Here is a 25,163-nt window from a genome sequence, read left to right as displayed (position 1 = left end):
CTTTATGAAGCTCACAAGACTGATCGCATCATTTTGATGTCATGAGCAACTCTCACTACATCACTGTAGCATCAATTTGAGGTTATTAGCAACTCTCATTACATCACTGTAGCATCATTTTGCGGTTCGTAGCAACTCTCACTACATCACTGTAGCATCATTTCTGAGGGAAGTAGCAACTCTCATTACACCGCTTTAGCATTATTTTGAAATTACTATCAACTCTCACCACATCACTGTAGCATCACTTCTTAGGTTTGTAGCAACTCTCATTACATCACTTTAGCATCATTTTGAGGATAGTAGCAACTCTCACTACATCACTGTAGCATCATTTTGAGGTTCCTCGCAACTCTCACCACATCACTGTAGCATTATTTTGAGGTTCGTAGCAACTCTCACCACATCACTGTAGCATCATTTCTTAGGAAAGTAGCAACTCTCATTACATCACTTAAGCGTGATTTTGAAATTACAATCAACTCTCACCACATCACTGTAGCATCATTTTGCGGTTCGTAGCAACTCTCACCACATCACTGTCGCATCATTTCTTAGGGAAGTAGCAACTCTCATTACACTGCTTTAGCATTATTTTGAAATTACTATCAACTCTCACCACATCACTGTAGCATCACTTCTTAGGTTTGTAGCAACTCTCATTACATCATTTTAGCATCGTTTCTTAGCTTAGTAGCAACTCTCACTACATCACTGTCAGCATCATTTTGAGCATCCTAGCAACTCTCACTATATCACTGTCGCATCATTTCTTAGGTTAGTAGCAACTCTCATTACATCACTGTAAGCATCATTTTGACATTAGTAGCAACTCTCACTACATCACTGTAGCATAATTTCTTAGGTTAGTAGCATCTCTCATTGCATCACTTGATTATCATTTCTTATTTGAGAAGAAACTCTTGTTACATGACTGTAGCATAATTTTTAGATGAGTAGCAACTCTCACTACATCACTGTAGCTCTATTTTCAGTTAAGCAGAAACTCTTACTTCATCACTGCAGATTCATTTTGAGGTTCGTAGTAACTCTCACTACATCACTGTAGCATCATTTTGAGGTTTTAAGCAAATCTCATTACATCACTGTCGCATCATTTCTTAGGTTAATAGCAACTCTCATTACATCACGTTCGCATCATTTTGAGGTTCGTAGCAACTCTCACGACATCACTGCAAGCATCATTTTGAGATTAGTCGCAGTTTCACTACATCACTGTAAGCATAATTTTGAGGTTCGTCGCAACTCTCTTTACAACACTGTGGCATCATTTTGAGATCAGTAGCAACTCTCACTACATCACTGTAGCATCATTTCTTAGGTTAGTAGCAACTGTCATTACATCACTTTAGCATCATTTTGAGCATCGTAGCAACTCTCACCACATCACTGCAGCATCATTTCTTAGGTTAGTGGCAACTCTTATGCATCACTTTAGCAACATTTTGAGATTCGTAGCAAATCTCACTACATCACTGTCACCATCATTTTTAGGTTTTTGGCAACTCTCCCCATATCACTGGAGTATTATTTCTTAGGTTTGTATCAAATCTCATTACATCACTGTCCGCATCATTTTGACATTAGTAGCAACTCTCACTACAACACTGTAGCATCATTTCTTAGGTTCGTAGCATCTCTCATTACATCACTTGATTATCATTTGTTATGTGAGAAGAAACTCTCACTACATCACTGTAGCTTTATTTTCAGTTAAGAAGAAACTCTCACTACATCACTGTAGCTTTATTTTCAGTTAAGAAGAAACTCTTACTACATTACTGTAGCATCAATTTGAGGATAGTGTCAACTCTTACTTCATCACTGCATCATTTTGAGGTTCGTAGCAACTCTCACTCCATGACTTTAACGTCAATTTTTAGGTTTTAAGCAACTCTCACTACATTACTGTCAGCATCATTTTGAGCATCCTAGTAACTCTCACTACATCACTGTCGCATCATTTCTTAGGTTCGTAGCAACTCTCATTACATCACTTTAGCATCATTTTTAAATTAGTAGCAACATTCATTACATCACTTGAGCATCATTTTGAGGTTCGTAGAACTCTCACTACATCACTGAAGAATCATTTAAAGGTTCGTAGCAACTCTCACCACATCACTGTCGCATCATTTTGAGGATCGTAGCAACTCTCATGACATCACTATCAGCATCATTTTGAGGTTCGGAGCAACTCTCATGACATCACTATCAGCATCATTTTGAGGTTAGTCGCAACTCTCACTACATCACTGTAGCATCATTTGTTTGGTTAATGGCAATTCTTATTACATCACTGTAGCATCATTTGAGCATCGTAGCAACTCTCACGACATTACTGTTGCATCATCTTGCGGTTTTTAGCAACTCTCACCACATCACTCCAGCATCATTTTTAGGTGAGTTGCAACTCTCAATACATTACTGTAATCATCATTTTGAGGTTTTTAGCAACTCTCACCACATCACTGGAGCATCATTTCTTAGGTTAGTAGCACCTCTCATTACATCACTGTCAGCATCATTTTGAGATTAGTAGCAACTCTCACTACATCACTGGAGCATCATTTTGAGGTTAGTAGCAACACTTACCACATGACTGTCAGCATCACTTTGAGGTTGTTCCAAACACTTACTACATTACCGTAAGCATCACTGAGTTAATTAGCAACTATCACTACATTACTGTTAGGATCATTTTGAGTTCATTAGCAATTCTTCCGACATCACTGTCGCAATATTTTGAGGTTCGTAGCAACACTTACTACATGATTGTCAGCATCACTTTGAGGTTGTTCGAAACACGTACTGCATTACTTTAAGCATCACTGAGTTGATTAGCAACTTTAAGTACATCACTGTTAGCGTCATTTTGACTTCATTAGCAATTCTTACTACATCACTGTCGCATCATTTTGAGATCATTAGCAATTCTTCCGACATCACTGTCACATTATTTTGAGGTTCGTAGCAACTCTTACTACATTACTGTTGCATTATTTAAAGGTTCGTAGCAACTCTTACTACATTACTGTTACCATCACTTTGAGTTCATTCGCAACTATCACTACATTACTGTTAGCATCATTTTGAGTTTATTCGCAATTCTTACTACATCACTGTCGCAACATTTTGAGGTTCGTAGCAAATCTTACTTAATGACTGTCAGCATCACTTTGAGGTTGTTCGAAACTCTTACTACATTACTGTAAGCATCACTGAGTTTATTAGCAACTATCACTACATTGCTGTAAGCATCATTTTCAGTTCATTAGCAATTCTTCCGACATCACTGTCGCATCATTTTGAGATCATTAGCAATTCTTCTGACATCACTGTCGCATTATTTTGACGTTCGGAGCAACTCTTACTACATTACTGTTGCATTATTTAAATGTTTGTAGCAACTCTTACTACATGACTGTCAGCATCACTTTGAGTTTATTAGCAACTATCACTACATTACTGTTAGCATCATTTTGAGTTCATTGGCAATTCTTCCGACATCACTGTCGCAATATTTTGAGGTTCGTAGCAACTTTGACTACATTACTGTTGCATTATTTTGAGGTTCGTAGCAACACTTACTACATGACTGTCAGCATTACTTTGAGTTTATTCGAAACTTTCACTCCATTACTGTGAGCACCCTTTTGAGTTCATTAGCAATTCTTACTCCATCACTGTCGCATCATTTTGAGATCATTAGCAATTCTTCCGACATCACTGTCGCATTATTTTGAGGTTCGTAGCAACTCTTACTACGTGATTGTCAGCATCACTTTGAGGTTATTCGAAACGTTCACTCCATTACTGTTAGCATAATTTTGAGTTCATTAGCAATTCTTACTAAATCACTTATGCATCATTTTGAGATCTTTAGAAATTCTTCTGACATCACTGTCGCATTATTTGAGGTTCGTAGCAACTCTTACGACATTATTGTTGCATTATTTTAAGGTTCGTAGCAACTCTTACTACATGACTGTCAGCATCACTTTGAGTTTATTAGCAACTATCACTACATTACTGCTAGCATCATTTTGAGTTTATTCGCAATTCTTACGACATCACTGTAGCATTAAATTGAGGTTCGTAGCAACTCTTGCTACATGACTGTCAACATCACTTTGAGGTTGTTCGAAACTCTTACTACATTACTGTAAGCATCACTGAGTTTATTAGCAACTATCACTACATTACTGTTAGCATTATTTTGAGTTCATTAGCAATTCTTACTCCATCAGTGTCGCATCAGTTTGAGATCATTAGCAATTCTTCTGAAATCACTGTCGCATTATTTTGAGGTTCGAAGCAACTTTGACTACATTACTGTTGCATTATTTTGAGGTTCGTAGCAACTCTTACTACATGACTGTCAGCATTACTTTGAGTTTATTCGAAACTTTCACTCCATTACTGTGAGCACCCTTTTGAGTTCATTAGCAATTCTTACTCCATCACTGTCGCATCATTTTGAGATCATTAGCAATTCTTCCGACATCACTGTCGCATTATTTTGAGGTTCGTAGCAACTCTTACTACATGATTGTCAGCATCACTTTGAGGTTATTCGAAACGTTCACTCCATTACTGTTAGCATAATTTTGAGTTCATTAGCAATTCTTACTAAATCACTTATGCATCATTTTGAGATCTTTAGAAATTCTTCTGACATCACTGTCGCATTATTTGAGGTTCGTAGCAACTCTTACGACATTATTGTTGCATTATTTTAAGGTTCGTAGCAACTCTTACTACATGACTGTCAGCATCACTTTGAGTTTATTAGCAACTATCACTACATTACTGCTAGCATCATTTTGAGTTTATTCGCAATTCTTACGACATCACTGTAGCATTAAATTGAGGTTCGTAGCAACTCTTGCTACATGACTGTCAACATCACTTTGAGGTTGTTCGAAACTCTTACTACATTACTGTAAGCATCACTGAGTTTATTAGCAACTATCACTACATTACTGTTCGCATTATTTTGAGTTCATTAGCAATTCTTACTCCATCAGTGTCGCATCAGTTTGAGATCATTAGCAATTCTTCTGAAATCACTGTCGCATTATTTTGAGGTTCGAAGCAACTCTTACTACATGACTGTCAGCATCACTTTGAGGTTATTCGAAACTTTCACTACATTACTGTTAGCATCACTTTGAGATCATTAGCAACTATCACTACATTACTCTTAGCATCATTTTGAGTTCATTAGCAATTCTTACTCCATCACTGTCGCATCATTTTGAGATCATTAGCAATGCTTCCAACATCACTGTCGCATTATTTTGAGGTTAGTAGCAACTCTTACTACATGACTGTCAGCATCACTTTGAGGTTATTCGAAACTTTCACTACATTACTGTTCGCATCATTTTGAGTTCATTAGCAATTCTTCCAACATCACTGTAGTATTATTTTGTGGTAAGTAGCAACTCTTACTACACGACTGTCAGCATCACTTTGAGATCATTAGCAACTATCACTACATTACTGTTAGCATCATTTTGAGTTCATTAGCAATTCTTACGACATCACTGTCGCATCATTTTGAGATCATTAGGAATTCTTCCGACATTACTTTCGCATTATTTGTAGTTCATTAGCAATTCCTACGACATCACTGTAGCATTATTTTGAGGGTAGTAGCAACTCTTACTACATGACTTTCAGCATCATTTGAAATTGTTCGAAACACTTACTACATTACTGTAAGCCTCACTGAGTTTATTAGCAACTATCACTACATTACTGTTGCATTATTTTGTGTTCATTAGTAATTCTTACGACATCACTGTCACATCATTTTGAGATCATTAGCATTTCTTCCGACATCACTTTCGCATTATTTGGAGGTTCGTAGCAACTCTTACTACATTACTGTTGCATTGTTATGAGGTTAGTAGCAACTCTTAGTACATGACTGTCAGCATCACTTTGAGGTTGTTCTAAACTTTCACTTCATTACTGAAAGCATCACTGAGTTTATAGCAACTATCACTCCATCACTGTCGCATCATTTTGAGATCATTGGCAATGTTTCCAACATCACTGTCGCATTATTTTGAGGTTCGAAGCAACTCTTACTACATCACTGTCAGCATCACTGAGTTTATTAGCAACTATCACTACATTACTGTTCGCATAATTTTGAGTTCATTAGCAATTCTTATGACATCACTGTCGCATCATTTTGAGATCATTAGGAATTCTTCCGACATCACTGTAGCATTATTTTAAGGTTCGTAGCAACTCTTACTACATGACTGTCAGCATCACTTTAAGGTTATTCGAAACTTTCACTACATTTCTTTTCGCATCATTTTGAGTTCATTAGCAATTCTTACGACATCACTGTCGCATCATTTTGAGATCATTAGTAATTTTTACAACATCATTGTAGCATTATTTTGAGGTTTATTAGCAACTCTTCCTCCATTACTGTTAGCATCATTTTGAGTTCATTAGCAATTCTTCCGACATCACTGTAGCATTATTTTGAGGTTTTGAGGTACCTTTGTTTGTAACCGATCTGCTGACCAGCGAGACGCCACCACGCACGGCTGTCGGCTCCGTAAAGGAGGGAGAGGAAGTGGAAAGGACGGAGAAGGGTCGGACCAGGTCTATTTCTAGGTGACCACTCACTATCGTCTGCCACACTGCCCCTCATGGTGGGGAGTGTAGCGCCATCCTGCCACAGTACATTTGTTTCATTCTTTTGCTCTTGCACTTTCATTAAAATGGACTTGACTTGAGAACGTTTTGTTTCAAAATATAGAAGAATTCCCAGATTTATAGGTAGCATGATTATGAAGTTGCCCTTGCACCCGGTGGGAAAATGTCCTCTGCATTTGACTCTCACTATGTAGGAGCAGTGGTAGCAGTGTCAGCCTGGGGGCTTGGTCAAGATCAATGACAGGAGTAGCAGACAAGTAATATCCATAGCATGCATGTTGTTTTAGAGGAGTAAGGGTACACTGTTGGTCTCTCACCTGATGCGCTGTCATCAGCACAAATGATCTGTTCCTAAACATCAAAATCTACCATCCCCCCTGATTGTTTTTTACAACTGGAGTACTGGTTAACACTTCAGAAAGCCTTCATTCAGAGCTGTGAAGAACCTTGAACCTGATATCCCAGACATCAAAGTGGGCCACTAACTGGCCAGATGAAGCTATGCTAGGCTGCTGTATCCTGAAGAGCTAAAGTAGCAGCTTCTGAGAGGGATGCTAACCTGGATGTGTTCATCTCCTACTTTAATATCAGCCCCCAACTTGGAGCTCTGACAGCCTCCAGCTTGTTGTTCCTGTTTCTGCTTCAGTCAACAGGGAACTCCAACCTGCAGTAGAATCTTCAACAACAATGGAATAGAAAAGTGAGGAAGAAAAACTAGAATAAACTTACAAAGCTGAGAAATGTTCATGAAGAAGAAAGGCACACGTTATGATTGAGGCCAGAAACTAAAACTCCACACCAAATGTACTTTGACTTGTAGGATAATGAACTTGAATGTGTTGAAACAGCAGATCAATGAATCCACTACCACACAACAAGATGGTGACCCCCTACCACAAGATGGCGTCACAGATCCTGACGCTCTGAGCAGGAAACACCGAGCAAAACATTACAACAAAGCTCCTGTTGTTCCCTCCAGGAAAAACTGTGGCTCTGATGAGAAGAAGGATCCCAGCCTCCTCTGAGGATCCATGGCCACACCATTGGGTAGAAGGACGATGGGGTCGGCACCAGGAGGAACCCTGGTGTCTCCGATGCAGGGAAGATGGAGCAGTGAAGAGGCCACATTGTGGCGTCCTAAAGAGGACATTTGGTGGAGCCTGAGACAGCAAACATCACGCCCCCTTCATCAGAAGAACCACAGCACCAGAAGAAAGAATCCTGGCAGTGACGACAGGGAGGATCAGGGTGACCTCCTCACCTCCACCTTTGAACCTTCAAATGAACTTTAAAAAGCTTTAGAGTGGAGAAGGATTTTAAACATTTTATTGTTTTTTCCTTTCATTCTCATTTGTGCGATTGTCTGATTTATTAGAAATAAACACTGTCTGCTGGGTTTACATTGACTGTGATTCTCTTTTTGCATGCAAGTTGAAAGTTCTGCCAATAAAAACCACAAGTATTTGAAGACCAAAGGAAGAACCCCCAAAGTCAGGACCCTGAGATCAAAGTGAGCGCTCTGATCTCAGAGGTCTGGGATATTTCCCATCCCATGGCCCTTCAAATAAGAGCCCTGTGTCACTGTCTCAAAGTTTTCAACCGTATTTGTTTGTTAAATTAAAACCAGACGACCACTGTGGTCCTTTTTTACACGGTAAGTAAAGCACAGATGCCCTGGTGGAGCTGTTGGCACCCTGGACTTTGAATCCAGTGACCTGAGTCCAAGTCTCAGTTCCAGCAGGTTTCCTGCAGCCTTCAGCAGAGCTGCCATGTTTCTCTGTAGAGAACTAAGTGATGCTCTCAGCAGGTTGAGGGCACCACCAACAAGTGAGGTATGAACCTCTGACTTCCTTCTTGTCAAACAGGAAACTCCTAATACCTCATTTGAGTAAAGTACCTCATATTCCTGACATCCAAGTAGTAGTGAAGTGGAGGAAGAAGGGAGGAGATCTCCAACAGGATCCTTCTTTCCTCTGTCCTCCTTGATCTCATGGATCACCACAGTCAAGGGGAGACCCAAGCTCCCGGATGGATCTGGCACTCAGGAACTGCTGAGTTTTCCAGTGGACTTTGTTCCATCCATGGTTCAGGAACAGGACTCCTCCTGGTTAACCTGGTATCTTTCCACCCAACTGTGGGTTCTTGGAGAATTTTTCATGTCATGTCAAGAAATCAGGCTGGTGGGTTTTTCAATGAGAGAAATTCTGGTGACTTAATTAAGTGGCATGTTTGTTGAAGCAGTAATTAACTGATAAATTAAGGAAGGCCTGGCCAGTCTTTGCTCCCAGGTCATACGATGGAGTTAGAAAGTCCTGAATCAATCTGGAGTTCCATGATTTCCTTGTGGTTCTTGTTCCTTTTGCCAATGTAGTCTGGAACAAGAGCAAGATGAACCTCCAAATAGCAACAGGTTGATTGCAGGTGATGTCAAGTGGTATTTAGAGGAACGTCCTCCTTGTGTTTGGTTCCATGGTGGAAGGGTGAGCCCTCTGGACTCTGGATCCAGTGATCAGAGTTCAAGTCTCAGAAGGACCTTCCTGTCTGGAATGTGTCCCATGTAACAAACTGATCAAGAGATGTTACGTGGTTCAAATGTTCTGGTTCATTTCTTACTGCCATGAACTCAGACTGTGTGTTTAATGTTAACAATAAATGTAACAACTAAGGAGCCAGTAGCTCCTGTGGAAAAAAATTCTACTTTGTCAGTGAATGAATTCATTTGATATTGAAGTCTGCAACTTTCAGTGTCTGTCAGGATGGCCGAGCGGTCTAAGGCGCTGCGTTCAGGTCGCAGTCTCTCCTGGAGGCGTGGGTTCGAATCCCACTTCTGACAAAGGACATTTTCTCCACATTCCTATGCATCCACAGTGGTAAATTCCAAACCCAGTTGAAGCTGCTCTTCACTGATGGGAGTGAGTGGTTGAACTGGCAGCAGAGGAGGCAAAGGAGCTTCCCTGTGATGTCCCAACATCGCCTGGTTTCCTCCAACATGGAGCAGCCACCAAACTCTAACTTCAATGTTGGATCAAAGTCTGCTGAAGGAATGTGTTTTCTTTCAGTTCACATTTTGTCCATTAACTTCATAATCAGAGTCGCCATCTCATCACATGACTAAAGTCTGGGTTCTGTATTGGTGGTAAAATATCCTTCCATGCCCCTCACTAGTTTGCACACAGAAAAGCATATTTTACTGGTTTCAGATCTCTTAGCTTGTTCTCTCTCTTAAACCAGCTGAGGCAGCTTTCATTGTGTGATTGATTTTAAAATATAAATATGGAACAGAACCATTGGAATCAGATGTCAGGACATTTGAAGGAATGTCAATCTCCTTTTGAAATGTTGCAGTGTGCAGCTGAGGCTCTCTGGCAGTGGCACCAGGAGCCCCAATGGCAGAACCTGGACCCTCCTGGAGGAGAACCACAGGTGAGGGCCTTCTTGGCTCCAGATTGATGGAAATCAAGTGTCTGAGGCTGTTAGCAGCCATGAAGTTGATCTGGTTGGCACTGGTATTTGTTCTTGCTGCAGCTCAGGAGTGATTCAGGAGAAGAGTTTCAGAACAGCCCAGGTTGGGGACTGGAATTTTAAAATGTCCCCTGGAACCAAACAACCTTGGAGGGTAAAACCTCCAATCATAGCCACTCAGATGCAGCAGCAGAAGAAGCTGACATCCACCCTGACAGTCAGAGCATCAAGTCAAGAAAACATCACCATCTTGTAGTTCCAAACCTCCACCTGTCAGATTCAGCTACTTCTGATTGTGGGACTTTAAACTTGAACACAATGGAATTTGGACAAGGAGTTTTCCTTCCAGTCCAAACATCATCGTCCAGCCTCCAACCAGAGGTCCCTCAGTTATCATGGAGCCACAGGTGGAGTCTGGATTCTTTTCTGGAATGAGACGGCAATGAGAGTCCTGCCAAGTGACATCACTGACATGAATGGATGACTTCAGTCACGTGACTGGATGACTTCTGTCATGTGACTGGATGACAGTGTAGATGCCAATGTAGAGGTTGGGGAAATCGTCTCTGAGAATCCAGCTTGAACCCACAGCCTCCTTGTTTTCCAAAAACCCAAACAGCGACCATCAGTCTCCCTCCAATCCTGTACTTTGGTAAACAACAAAAACAGAGTAAAAGTCTCTGGCAACATATTTGTTTCCTGTAGGGTTTCTTCATGTATGTGTGGTGTACCTGCTCTCCCAGAGGACTGCCATCTTTGTTCTGTGGCTGACATGTTTTAGTGTCAGAACAGGTCATAGCGCTGAGACTGAACTCTCATTCTCCTCCAAGTAGTATTTCCACCTCACACTCCTGCAGATATTCAAGTGAACAGGGAACACAAATTTATGCTCAACTTCTCCTGTGTATTCATCCACAGTCACTAAACAACAACCAAACCAAACAAAAGAGGTTTGCTAGCATGGCGATCAGCTGTAGTTCACCATCTTATCCAGGTCACATGACTCAAGAGTAGCGTGGCCGTCTGGCAACCAAAGGGTGGCTGGTTTGATCCTCACTTTCTCCAGTGACCATGTCAAAGTGTCCTTGAGTAAGAGACTGAACCCCTAAATACTTCTGATGAGTAGGTTGGCTCCTTGCATGGCAGCCTTCAGCATCAGTGTGTGAGTGTGTGTGAATGAGAGGACATTGTTCAGCTCCTTGAGTGCTGCTGAGGTAGAAAGGCTCTGTACAAACTGAGTCCTTTTACCATTTCTTTCCTGCTTCTAGCGGCGCTGTTGTCACTTCCTGTGACCGTGGAGGGAAGGAGTCCCCCTTCAGAATCAGTTTGATATCATTATGTTACTTCCTCTTCAACATGCCTTTAGCAGACCAACTCAGAGAACAGCTCAGTGAGGTAGTGTGGCCGAGCGGTCTAAGGCGCTGGATTTAAGCTCCAGTCTCTGAGGAGGCGTGGGTTCAAATCCCACTACTGCCATCATGTCCCAGGTCACTGGAGAGGTGTGGCAGGTCTCTCACAGCCTCTCCTCTCTCTTCCACTCAGATCTTCAAACCTGTGACCAAAAGAAGAATCCTCCTCTGAGTCCACAGACCTGAGCATTGCTGCTCTGACTACCAGGTTACCTCCTGGTGATCATGGTGAGGTAGTCAGTTGTTCCTTTGTTTTTTGACAGAGGCTTCATTGTGAATTAAATAATTTTAATTCTTTACTTGAAGTTTCACGCTGTTTCGATTGAAAAAGGCGAGTTCCTGGAGAAGATCTTCCAGGGGTCCAGGTTAAAGCGGTGCCCCAGCTGGCACCAGGCGCTGACCCAGGTCCTCCATGAGAGATACTGTCAGTTCTGTTCTGCCCTGCTCACAACCACAGGCTGGTGTTGAGGCCTGCAGCAACCAGGGCCCCAGTCACCAAGAGTATAAAGGCTGGTCACTGTGGCAGTGGGAGGAGTCAAAATGAAGACAGACCAATGTGAGCAGGACGTTCCTGGAGAAGTCAGAAGAACTTGACCATGTTTCCTACAGTACCCAGGAGGCCTGGTAGTTGTTGAAGGAAGCTCCAAAAGCAAAGAGCAGACAGCAGGACATCAAAAGAAAAGATCCAGACACTAAAACTACAAGTAGAAACAAGAAGAAATACTAAAAGCTTTGGAAAGATACTACAAGGTTGGATATACCTTATTATATACACTACTATTCTCATTGACTCCTAAAGAGGGACAGGAAACATTAGAATGTGGATCAGATCAGCTGATTTCAGTGTTGAGTCCATCCCTCCATCCACTTTCTATTCTTGTCCTTTAAGGGTCATGGGGGGGGGGGGGGGGGGCGATCCCAGGTGACATTGTTCAAGAGGCAGGGTTCACCCTGGACAGGTCAGAATTCCTGATGATGTCATCAGGGCTTTGACAGTAGCTAGAATTCTGTCTTTGATCTCAGGAGGACATTAAAGAAACACAATTGAGGAAAGTAGAGGAGAACATTCAGCTTCATTAGAAACACTTGAACTGTTGAACAGTAGAATTTGTTTGAAACACTGAGTGACAGGATTGAAGAGGGAAGATTTTTCTTACTTTAAATTGAATTCTAACTTTAAACTGTGGATGAACATTTTTAGTCGTTCATATTCTAACATACAGAGGAAGTCATGACATTCCCTTTTTAAAAAAAGAAAAAACATGTGAAGCTCCTCCCCCCAACTCCAGATGGACAGACAGACATGAGAGTGGCCAGGAAGCAAAGAAGTGTTGTGCTCCTCTCCAGTGCTCTGGTGTTCATTTTTTCTCATTTTGAAATTCAACAGCTTCTATCATTGATTGACAGGAAATGTTGATGACACACTGGGATTTTTGTTCTCCTGCTGTCACTGTCAAGTGCAGCTTAACATGAGAGGTAGCAGGATCATTCATGTGTTCATGTTTCCAGCAGACAAGGAGGAAACCTGGGAGGACTTCAGTGACTTTGATCAGTGGTTCTCACTTCATCTTCTCAGTATAAAGTTCAAAGCGAGCTGGCCAGGAGTTGAACCTAGAATCTTCTGATCCGTAGTCAGACGCGTTATCCATTGCACCACCAGCCCTGTGAAGAAGCTGCTATGTTCATGTGTGCTTGCTGTTACAGAAAACCCCAACAACATGGTGGCATTTTCAGGGGACACAATGGTGCAGTGGTCAGCACTGTGGCCTCCCAGCAAGAAGGTTCAGCTCTCCTCCTATTTGGTTGCTAGGAACCTGAATCAGGCCTCAGTGGAGCGGTGCTGCTGAGGCTGAGTGAGGCTGAGTGAGGGACTGAGCAGGAGCCAGCAGGTCCAAGCAGGTTCAGGCAAACTCCCCTCGGTCCACCAACATCAAAGCAGAGGAACTGAGTTCATCTAACAAAATGATTCATATCATCTCCTCTTGGAATGTTCTGGAACTACAAGTACACTTAAAATGGCCGACTTATGACAACAGAAGGAACTTTGAAGTAGATTTGATTCATTTAAGTCAGTGACAGTCATTTTTTCAAGAATTTAGTTCAGGTAACTTGATTGTTTTACTAAGATGAGCTTTAATGTTATACCATTGAAACAAGACCTTAATGTATTTATGATGACATCACCAATAGGAGCCTTCAGTCTGTCAGGGGGTAGAGTTCAGTCACCACCAATGACATCAGAGTCAGAGTTTAGAGATCAAAGACAGACATTAAAGTCTCACATTAAAGTCTCTCTTATTAAAAAAATTAAAGTGTCATATCTTTGAAAATATACTGCAATACATGAAATATTATATTTACATGAATGGTAACCTCGTTCTTATATTCTTTAATATACTGCAATAGTAATGGACCCTCTATGACACTGTAGTGATGAATCTATCAAGGAGTAAAAATGATTATAATCAGAGAATTTTGAAGTCAAGTTTGAGATCAGTTTGATCCTCTCTCTCCCTCCCCCCTCTCTCTCCCTCCCTCCCGCCCTCTCTCCCTGTCTCCCCCCTCTCTCCCTCTCTCTCTGTCTCCCCCCTCTCTCCGTCTACCCCCCCTCTCCCTCTCTCTCTCTCTGTCTCCCCCCCTCCCTCTATCTCCCCCCCCCCTCTCTCTCAGGAGCTTTTAAATGAATATTTTAATAAAACAGAACAGGAGACTGAAGAGTGATCACTCAAACCCACAGGCTGAATGGGACATCTCTTAAAAACATTGAACCACTGAGTAAAACCATAGAAGCGCTCCTGTCTAGTCGGTGCTAACAAGTTAGCTGCTGAGTGAGTCCAGCTGTGCTGTCCAGGAATCCTGGTCAAAAGCCTACACACATCAAACAGCTGGTGTGTTGGTGGATCTGTGGATCCTGCTGGAAGAAGCAGGGTGGAGCTCTGAATGGTTCCTGTCTCAAAGAGCTTCTCTGTGCAGCTCCCATCAGCTCCTAAAAACAGGAAACCAGCAGATTCACTGTTGAACAGTGGCATTAAAATGTCTCAAAAGCTGTCCTGTCCACCATTTGTTGGTGCAAAGACATTTAAAAACACAAGTTGAACATTTTCCAAAGTTGCTCTCACCTTCTTTCAAACACCTGGAATGATTTCCTCCAAACCAAAAGAAACTGGTAAAAAAACAACAACAAAAACCTCCTGGAGAATCAAACTCCACCCTCTGCTCCAACTGGACTTGGGACTTCAAATGACCCCCATTAAAAGCCTGCCTGCATCCCCATTCACTGACTGTTGTGCTGTGGGTCTCCTGGACAAACATGGCAGGATCCTCTTGATCTCCAGGAGTTTAAAAGAGCAGCTCTTTTAAAATGGGTTCTGGCTCCGTTCAGGTTTAGAGAGCTGAGACTAAAATCACACATGAATGAAAGAGGGAACCCAAGAAAACAAGTCAGCGTGAAAGAGGAGCAGATTTTAAAACTCCTCATCATTTCCACCTCCAGGAGTGAAGCCTCCCGTGACCCAAGAGGCTCCAGCTGGCAGAGCTCTCACTGGTTTCTCCACCACCTCGCTAACCTGAGCTGGAGCATCTGAGAACCAAACAGTGACCCCCTTCATTCCAGAGCCGACTCCACAAACTCTGAGCCCCACTTTACCCACAGCCAGCAGGCCTCCTCCACACTGCATGACACACGACGACTAAATTTAACACTTCTCATCAAGAGATCTGTCACAGGTGTCTACTGTGGAGGGTCAATCTGTCCGTCCACATTCAGATCATTAACACAGCGACTCCTAAGCACCAGTAGAGCCTGTTCATCGTCCCTGGGTGGGCTCAAACCACCAGCCTCTCGGTTAACAGCCGAGCACCACAAAGACTCTGAGTCTCCTGCTTTTCATGAAGAGTTTTCAGGCTAAATTCAGTGTGTGAGGTCCACACTGCACATTTGAGGGACCATGAAGGACAGAGGAGAGTCTGACTGTCATGGTGAAAGCCTTCAGCACTAGAACTGAAACAGCCCCACCATCTTAACCCCCCCAGACCAAACAGGCTTCATCAGAAACAGACCCCCCTCCTAGAACATCCAGAGATCATCAGTCTGATTCATAGAACATGACAAACAATCAAGAACATGTTATTGTTTGATCAGAAGCTGAAACAATGTTTCTATGTTTGTCTGTTCTGGTCTGAATGAAAGAGGAGGTTTTCTTGGTCATGTGACGTGGATGAGAGTTCAACTAGAACTTCCTGCTTCAACAGGATTTTAGTTTGTTGGGATTTTGTCAAAGCCACCAACCAAACCTCTGAGTGGTGCAGATGTCTGCTGCCTCCTCAGAGCAGACTGGAGCTCAGCCTCACTCACCTGTGGGAGCCCCAGCAGAGCCACGGTGTGATGGAGTTTCAGTTCAGGCTCCAAGGTCCTGGATTTAATTGGTGTCCTGTGTTTTTAGGCCTCCTGGCACCGATGAATGAATGAACCATTGTTCCAGAGGGAGCTGGTGTCAGGTCAGTCCCTGTTTCTAATAGACCTCCTGCTGCAGAGCCAAACTGGGAAACATTTGAAACTCAAATTCCTGTTCTTGTCACAATCCTGGTCTCCTAAATCAAGGCCTGTTCAGTCAATGGTAGAGCAGAGAGGAGCAGAGGAAGAGAGCTGGGACCAGAACCCAGAGGTTGATGGATCAAAACCATCCTCTGCTCAAAGAAAGGAACAAAATAAACCCTTACCTTTAGGAATGTGTGTCTGTTAAAAAGGATTTCAAAAGGAAATTTGTCTTCCTCCAGAATCACAAACCATTGTGAGTTAACAACAGTCTCCTTTCTGACTGAACCAAAAGTAGACTTCAAAAGGTTTTTCTGATTCAACATAGCAGCTAAATTTCCATTTCTCCACTGATTATCTGTGAAGGTTCATAGGGGGGGTGGAGCCTATCACAGCTGACATTGGTCGAGGGGCGGGGTTCATCCTGGACAGGTCACCAGTCCATCACAGGGCCAACACATAGAGACAGACAACCATTCACTCTCACAGTCACACCTACAGTCAATTTAGAGTATCAATCAGCCTCGTCCCCTCTTGATGTCTTTGGTTCTGGTCCCAGCTCTCTTCCTCTGCTCCTCTCTGCTCTACCATTTATTAAACAGGTCTTGATTTAGGAGAGCAGGATTGAGACAAGAACAGGAATGTGAGAGTTGAAGGTTCACAATTTGGCTCTGAAGCCTCAGCAGGTAAAGATTCATCTCTTATTTCAGAGGTGATTTGAAGAATCCATTGTTGCTGAACTGTTGATGCTTCAATTTCTGGACGTTCACTGGTGGAATGTTTGAGGGTCAGAGGTGAAAAGAGGACAAGTGCACCTGTTGTGTGTGATGGGGCACCAGCATGGAGGAAGTTGTCAAACATTTCCAGCTAAACAGCAGGAAACTTCATGTAAAGAATTAAAATGATTTAATTCAGTGTTTAACTGCCAGGCCTCTAGAATAAAACACCAGGAACAACTGACCACCTCACCATGACTTCACCCTGATAACCAGGAGGTAACCTGGTAGTCAGAGCAGCGGTGCTCAGGTCTGTGGACTCAGAGGAGGGTTCTTCTTCTGGTCCTGGGTTTGAAGACATCAGCAGCCTTGTTGGAGTCAACTGGGATGTTCCTCTCAACAGACAGCAGCATTAAATCAGAGAGCCTGTCTGCTCCATGGCTCCTCCTGAGCTGGTCCTGGATCAGCTTCAGTTTGGAGAGTCACCGTTACACTGAAGCAGAGGTCACTGGCAGTGCTGCATATACTGGGAGGAGCCTGTGGCTCTGGGTACACTGTGCCCATGTTGTTGGCTTGAAGGCAGCTCAGCGTTACTGCACATTGTTGTTTTGGAGAGTTCAAGATGAGGAGAACACCTCAAGTTCAGGACATTTTCTTCCCAGAGTGATAAAAGCAGCCAACACCTCCAGCACAGAGAGGCTGTGAGAGACCTGCCACACCTCTCCAGAGCCCTGGGACATGATGGCAGTGGTGGGATTTGAACCCACACCTCCTCAGAGACTGGAGCCTTAAGCTAGCACCTTAGACCACTCGGCCACACCGCCTCACTGAGCTAGTTAGTGAGTTGGTCTGCTAAAGGAATGTTGAAGAGGAAGTAATGACATCAAACTGATTCTGAAGGGGGACCCCTTCCCTCCTGCAGTCACAGGAAGGGATGACAGCACCGCTAGAGGAAGCCGGGAAAGAAATGGTAAATGGACTCAATTTAAACAGAGCCATTCTACCTCAGCACACCAAGCTAGCAAGCCCCCTTTTGTTACCAGATGGCCATGCTATCCCTGAGCCATGTGACCTGGATAAGATGGGTGAACTACAGCTGATCGCCATGCTAGCAAACCCCCTTTTGTCTGGTTTGGTTGTTGTTTGGTGACTGTGGATGAACACACAGGAGAAGTTGAGCATGAATCTGTGTTCCTGTTCACTTGAATACATGCAGGAGTATGAGGTGGAAATACTACTGTTTATTTTTGTTCTGATTTCAGAACTGTTGACACGATGGTGTCAGATTAAAGCATCTTCACCTTCCAGATGCTGGTCTCCTTCTGGGGTCCTGACTGACCTCCATCTTGTGTTCTGGATCCACCTGAACCCAGCAGCTCCAGATCCCTTCACTCCCTTACAGGGATAGAAAATGGCTGCTGGATGGAAGTCCCCCAACTGTGGCTGTTCTGAAACTCTTCTCCTCAGTCACTCCTGAGTTGACACTGAGATGGAAACTCTGAGTATCAGGTTCAGAACAGCTGATCTGAGTTGGTCCAATCAGCTGTGAGTGTGTTCACCTTGAGTGTCACAAGTGCACAACCACCACAAAATGACATCATCAATGGAGCCCCGATACCACGAGTCACCATGACAACCAAGAACAAAATAACAAGTTACTTTGAAAAAAGACCTTCATTCCTTCATGGATCCATCGCCAATATGAGCCTTCCCAGTCTGTCAGGTGGTAGAATTCAGTCACCACCAATGACATCAGAGTCAGAGTTAAGAGATCAAAGACAGACATTAAAGCCTCTCTGATAAAACAAAAATATAGTGTAGTACACTGGAAAAGAATATTGCAGTATATTAAATATGATGTTTCCATGGAGGGGCAGTTTGACATTTTTATTTTGGATGCATTTATATTTTAGAATCAGAAAGGCAGTGACAGTGACATCATCAAGACACAACCTGGTGTTACAAAGGTGAGGGGAACAATTTTAACAGTCAATCCCAAATTTAGGCCTGAAGTTAGAAAATAATATTAGCTAGCTGGCTACGTTAGCTAGTTAACGTTAGCAAGCTGGTGGTATTTAGCACCACCAACTAGTTAAACAAGGTCAACAGCTGTTATGATGATGGTCACATGATTTAACCTTCCTCCTGTGGGACCTGTTTTAGGATTTAAATGCATCAAAGAACCACATCAATTTGTTTATTGTATCAAGGATATTTGACTTTGTCAGGAACCTCTAGTTCAACAAAATAAAAGAAAAAAATGTTTTTCACTGAATTATAAAATCATAAGGATTGGTTTAGACCCAGTTATCAAAATAAGATGACAAAGCAACAGTCAGAGCCAAACCTGAAGTCAGAAGTGCACTGTCAGCAACACTGCCAGCAGCTCCTCTCCCAGTCATGGGAGCTTCAGGGACTCTCATCAGCCTCGTTCTCCCATCGACCTGCACAACAACACAACAAACAAAGACCATCATGTGTCTGCATAGAATGCATTTGTGTCGTGGACCCACATCCACCAAGAGTGCAACAGCATCCTCCTCAGCAGCCCTGCCTCAACACCAACCAGAACAGCCACAGCCACAACCCCACTCAGGATCTGGTTCCAGAAGAAAGAGGTGTCAGGTCTGCCCAAGCAGTCAGGACAGCAGGACAAATGGATTGTGCTTCAACTGCAGGAAACATCTCTGCAGAGAACACACAGAAGTGTCACACATGAATCTAAACACACACAATCAATCAATCAATCAATCAATCAATCAATCAATCAATATTTCCATGGATAAGGAAGCCTGACAAGGTCACCAAGAGATGGAAACAACTTGGAGGATAGAAAACTGTTTTAGTTTATTTGACAGCTGATTGAAGACGTGGGTCAAAACTGACCGTTACCATAGAGATGGGAACAGGAAGCTGACACAAGAGGAAGGTTCCAGCTCTGAAAAAGGAGTTTGATCAAAATCTTGAACTGCCAGTAGAAATATCCTTTTGTATGTTGACCTTTGTTGACAGACGTCACTTTAGCTTGGCAGTGACAAGAATGGCTGTTAGCTTGACAAAGAACTGCACAAACCAGGTTCAAGCTGGACTTTGGACCCTGGTATCTGCAGCGACTCCATCAACTCCTAATCTAGCAGCTCTGCTGGGTCCAACTATTTTACAGAACATTTGACAGACCTGTGGAGCAGTGAGGACAGACATGAGTTGATCACATGATCCACTGAAGCACCATTTTACCTGCCACTGAGGTCAACAACATGAGCTGGAGTTGGGAATCTTGAACTGAACCTGGTATCACAGCGACACCTACTGCTGCAAAATGGAACAGCAACATTGAACCAAGTACGGGATTGGAGGGAGACTGATGGTCGCTGTTTGGGTTTTTGAAGAACAAAGAGGGCGTGGCTTCAAGCTGGATTCTCAGAGACTATTTCCCCAACCTCTACATTGGAATCTACACTGTCATCCAGTCATGTGACTGAAGTCATCAGTCATGTGACTGAAGTCATCAGTCATGTCAGTGATGTCACTCTGCAGGACTGTCATTGCCATCACATTCTAGAAAAGAATCCAGACTCCTCATTTCTGGGGCAGTTTTGGTCTTTAAAGACTTGACAGTTCCAGGAGATTTAGTTTGGCTCAAGATCTTCAGATCAACCCAGGGCAGAAGGCTATGACTCCATTGGATTGTATCGTTGGAGCATTCAGAGATCTGGTGGATCTCAGTAGGAGCTGTATTTATCCACTGAATGATCCTGGTCAATGTGATCCTGCTCCTCCATCTCTCAGGCTGACAGAGCAGGAGGACCTGACTGAGAAGAAAGCTGCCCTTGAGCAGCTTCAGTCTCTGTGTGACAACACACAGGCAGAAAACCAGAATTTGAGGGAACAAGTTTCTACTCTTGAACATGAGAATAAAAGAGCAATCCAGGAGCTCCAGAACCTCACTGCTGTGGTGGCCAACCTCCAAACGGTCCAGGACAAGAACCAGACTCAGATAGAAGATCTGAACGCAACAGTCCACAGTCTTCAGTGTGAGGGGAGGAAGGTTGATGGAGAGAACAATGAGCTCAGAAAAGAGCTGACCAACGTTCAGTGTCTGAGGGAGAGTGAACTGGTGGAGATGAAATGTCTTGAGGAAGACCTGACTGAGAAGAAAAGTGCACTTGATCAGCTTCAGTCTGTGTGTGACAAGAGATGGACAGAAAACCAGAATTTGTGGGGACAGGTTTCTAGTCTTGGACAAGAGAAGATTATTGCATATCAGCTGGTAGAGAACATGTCTGCCATGGTGGGTAACCTTGAATCTGTGAGGGAGGAGAACCAGACTCAGATCAGAGACCTGAACACACAAGTCCACAATCTTCAGCTTGAGGTGAAGATGGTTTGCAAGGAGAAGTGTGACCTCAAGTGTGAGCTCAACTCCATCCAGGCAGAGAAGAACAAAATGAGAGAAGAACTCACTGAGAAGAAGACGACTCTTGAACAGCTGAGATCCCAGAGTGAGGAGAGAGAGGCAGAAAATGGATGTTTGAGGAGACGAGTTTCGACTGCATCTCAGGAGACAGAGACCTTCACTGCTGAGTTGGCCCACCTTGAATCAAGGAAGGACCAGGACCCCACAAAGACTGGCAGTCTGAACGGTGAAGTTCAGAGTCTTCTATGTGCAGTGAGAACACAAAAGAAGAAAAGGAGCAGTGCTCAGTGGGAAATCCTGGGAAATCTTCATGATTTAAAAAGCTGTTTGAAAGAGGAAAATCATGGCCTTCAAGTGAAGGTCCAGCAAACTTCTGAAGAGCAAACAGACACTCCCCTACGTCCAGCCAAAGAAGAGCAAACAGACTCTCTCCTACATCCAGCCAGAGAAGAGCAAACAGACTCTCCCCTACGTCCAGCCAGAGAAGAGCAAACAGACTCTCCCCTACGTCCAGCCAGAGAAGAGCAAGCAGACTCTCCCCTACGTCCAGCCAGAGAAGAGCAAACAGACTCTCCCCTACGTCCAGCCAGAGAAGAGCAAGCAGACTCTCCCCTACGTCCAGCCAGAGAAGAGCAAATAGACTCTCCCCTACGTCCAGCCAGAGAAGAGCAAACAGACTCTCCCCTACGTCCAGCCAGAGAAGACCAAACAGACTCTCCCCTACGTCCAGCCAGAGAAGAGCAAGCAGACTCTCCCCTACGTCCAGCCAGAGAAGAGCAAGCAGACTCTCCCCTACGTCCAGCCAGAGAAGAGCAAACAGACTCTCCCCTACGTCCAGCCAGAGAAGAGCAAGCAGACTCTCCCCTACGTCCAGCCAGAGAAGAGCAAACAGACTCTCCCCTACGTCCAGCCAGGGAAGAGCAAACAGACTCTCCCCTACGTCCAGCCAGAGAAGAGCAAACAGACTCTCCCCTACGTCCAGCCAGAGAAGAGCAAGCAGACGCTCTCACATGTTCTTCTGCAGAGGAGCCATGGGATTCTGCTGCATGTCCTGTGACTGAAGAGCAGAATGATGGGGGCACCCTGGAGACTGGACCTGCTGCGGGTCAAACCAGAGGTCTACTGAGCCGTGTGACATCTGGTGTAGAAGATGCTCTGTTCATGTTCATAGTTTTTTCTTTGTGTGCTTTTCCTCAACTTTGTTTTCTTTGTTTGTTATATATGATGATACCTTGATCACCACAGCAGTTGATCCCAGCTTGATTAGCTGAGTGCTTTGCAGTCTAAAGCACTTTAGTGATACCTGTGGGGTCCCTTATCCTCCCTGACCACAGGGATTCAGCCTCACTGAAGGAGAGTGAACCTTCCAGGTTGCAGCTTCTAGACTCTGGAACGCTCTCCCACTGGACATGAGGACGCTGTGGACACCTTTAGAAAGACGCTAAAGACCCATTTGTTTAGTAATATTATTGTTCATGGAATCGTCCCTCTGTACCTGCCCACACAGGTCAAGAGGTCAAATGATTCCCTGTTTAAAACAGCTCTTCATCACATGGATGTGCATCCCAACAGTCAGAGCTCACAGACGCTCCTATTCCCTCCAGTGGGAGGCACTAGGAGTGACTGATGAGGGTCAGGGGGTCAGGCTAGTCCAGATAGTGGGTCTGTATGAGGTTGTTAGGGAGGGATAAGGTAGTGGCAGAGTTCAGGCTGTAGTTGTGCTCCAACAGTTGAGACAGGGCAGGACAAAAAATGACATCCTGATGGCGTTAGGAGTGATTCTTACAAGAACCAATCAATAAAAGTGGGTGGTGACCTGCTCATGTGACGCTTGTGTTGATGATTACTGGGTCTCCTCCATGCTCATTTATCATGAATGAATCCCTCTGAGTAAAACACCTGATGACTCCTGAGTTGTTTCACAAAATGTGTGTGTGTGTGTGCGTGTGTGCGTGTGTGTGTGTGTGTGTGTGTGTGTGGGCAATATGTGTTATGGTTGTTATGTAGTTTAAGGTTATTATCTCTGTTTCTTGTGTCTTTGTCTTTGTTGTCCTCCCTTTCGTCCGTCCTGGATTTTTGACCTTGGCTGCAGGAAGCCTGTGACCTCAACTCCTTTTTCTGTGTTGCTGAACGTAGAGCCTTGCTTCATTGTGCTCGCTAAAGTGTGATCCTCCCTGCTAATTCCTTATTTCGTTGACTAATTACCCACCAAAAATTAATACCTAATTGCTTTATTTGGCTGAAGTTTAAAAGACCATCATTCTGGTAGCAACAGTCTTTCTTCCTTGTAAACACGCTAAGCTAACGATGGCTTCTCCCTCTTGTCCTCCTCTCTCCTGCTCAGAGTGCCACATGTTTTGTTCCTCCTCTGCCTCCTTTAGTGATACTGATAAGTGTGTTAAATGTAGTTTTTTGTTGTGTTGGAGGTGAGGCTTAGCGAGGTTGAATTGGACCTGCAGCGGCTCTGCACCAAAAGCTGCGAGAGCTAGCCAACCCTCACTCGCTGGTGCAGACCAACTTAGCTTAGCTCCTGGCTTAGGCCCAACTAGCGCTCCCCCAGCAGCTACCAAGCATCTGGGAGAGCGCCAAGAAAAGTTGGGCCTAAGCTAGGATGTGCTTGCTCATGAAGAATTGTTGGGTGTAAATTCATTTAAAGAGTGTGGAACTGGACCTGTTCTACTTGTAAAGTGTAACTTTTGTTATTTGGTGCTTTACAGGGTGATGACTTGACTTCATTGAAGCTTTGACCTGAGCAGGTGTTCATCCTCATCTCAGTAACAGGGGACACTTTATCACACCAGTGGACAAACATCAGCATTCATCACCCAGCAGCTCCTCTGATCAACAGAACAAGTTAAAGTATTCTGGAGAATGAGGGCATGGATCCCTCTACCGCTCACATGCTAAGCTAGCACGCTACCATTGGAGCTAATTCCCCTGTTAAGGAGCATAGCAGATAATGGAGGTTGACCTTCATCATGGTTGAATGAGCGTCACCAGTTGAAGCTTCTCTGGTTGACCAATGTAATGGAGACCAAGGGTTCCATGACATGAATGATTAATTGAAGGTAGCATTTGTCTTGGTATTAACAGTTTATGTAAATTAGAGGCACACACACATGTTAATGGTGAGGTTTATTGAATCAGCAAACAAGTGAAACATTTTCTATGCCATGTGTTCCAGGGAGGGACCTGGGAAGCACAGGGGGACCGGCCATCCTGCCTGTGGAAAATGAAGACCCCAGTGTCAGTCAGTGGGAATCACTGTGCAAGGCCTGGTATTTAGTGTTGATCTAGTTTGTCTCATGTAAATGTGGCAGTTTCACTCGTCATGGTCAGTCCTCACCTCTTCCTGGTGGTTTCCTTAAAGGGGGTGGAGCCAAAAGGGGAGAGTGGCCCAAGGAAGCTCCTTAAGAGCTGTAGGTGCAAACCTTTGCTCCCAGATGGGGGGGGGGGGGGGGGGGGGTACTGATTGTAGAGCCTGGTTGTGGTTCATTTTATTTGTTCTTTTAGCAGAGCATGGTTTCAATCCATTGACCTCTGGGTTCTGGGCCCAGCTCTCTTCTGCTGAGCCACTCTGCTGGAGCAGGAAAAGAAGAAGGGATCTGAATTTCAAATGTTTCACATTGATAGGCTCCAGCCCACCCCCCACCCCACCCCCCTCACCCCCCTCACCCCTCCCACACACACAACCCTAAACAGGATAAGTGGAAGAAAATGGATGGATGGATGTTTCCCAGTTTCGTCATGACATTCCCTTTTTTTAACCTGTCCTGTTCAGGAAATGGAAATGGAAATTTAGCTGCTATGTTGAATCAGAAAAACCTTTTGAAGTCTACTTTTGCTTCAGTCAGAAAGTGGACTGTTGTTAACTCTCACAATGGTTGGTGATTGTGGAGGAAGACAAAATCCTT

The 25,163-nt window shown here is 43.8% G+C and overlaps 3 non-coding genes across 3 annotated transcripts; 2 read left to right on the top strand and 1 right to left on the bottom strand.

Moving 5' to 3' along the window:
- The first annotated feature begins 9,461 nt into the window (after nucleotides 1-9,461).
- On the top strand, nucleotides 9,462-9,544 carry trnal-cag (transfer RNA leucine (anticodon CAG)). The gene has a single exon. It is a non-coding gene; the product is annotated as a tRNA-Leu (tRNA).
- A 2,023-nt stretch (nucleotides 9,545-11,567) lies between these two features.
- On the top strand, nucleotides 11,568-11,649 carry trnal-uaa (transfer RNA leucine (anticodon UAA)). The gene has a single exon. It is a non-coding gene; the product is annotated as a tRNA-Leu (tRNA).
- Nucleotides 11,650-13,172: 1,523 nt separating this feature from the next.
- On the bottom strand, nucleotides 13,173-13,245 carry trnar-acg (transfer RNA arginine (anticodon ACG)). Its single transcript has one exon. It is a non-coding gene; the product is annotated as a tRNA-Arg (tRNA).
- Between the last annotated feature and the right edge of the window lie 11,918 nt (nucleotides 13,246-25,163).

This window comes from Aulostomus chinensis, chromosome 1, assembly GCF_037954235.1.
Source record: "Aulostomus chinensis isolate RoL2024-O1b breed Wild chromosome 1, RoL_Achi_v1.0, whole genome shotgun sequence".
NCBI lineage: Eukaryota > Metazoa > Chordata > Actinopteri > Syngnathiformes > Aulostomidae > Aulostomus > Aulostomus chinensis.
Note: the sequence above shows the minus strand (reverse complement) of the source record. Positions and strands in the feature narration are given on the sequence as shown.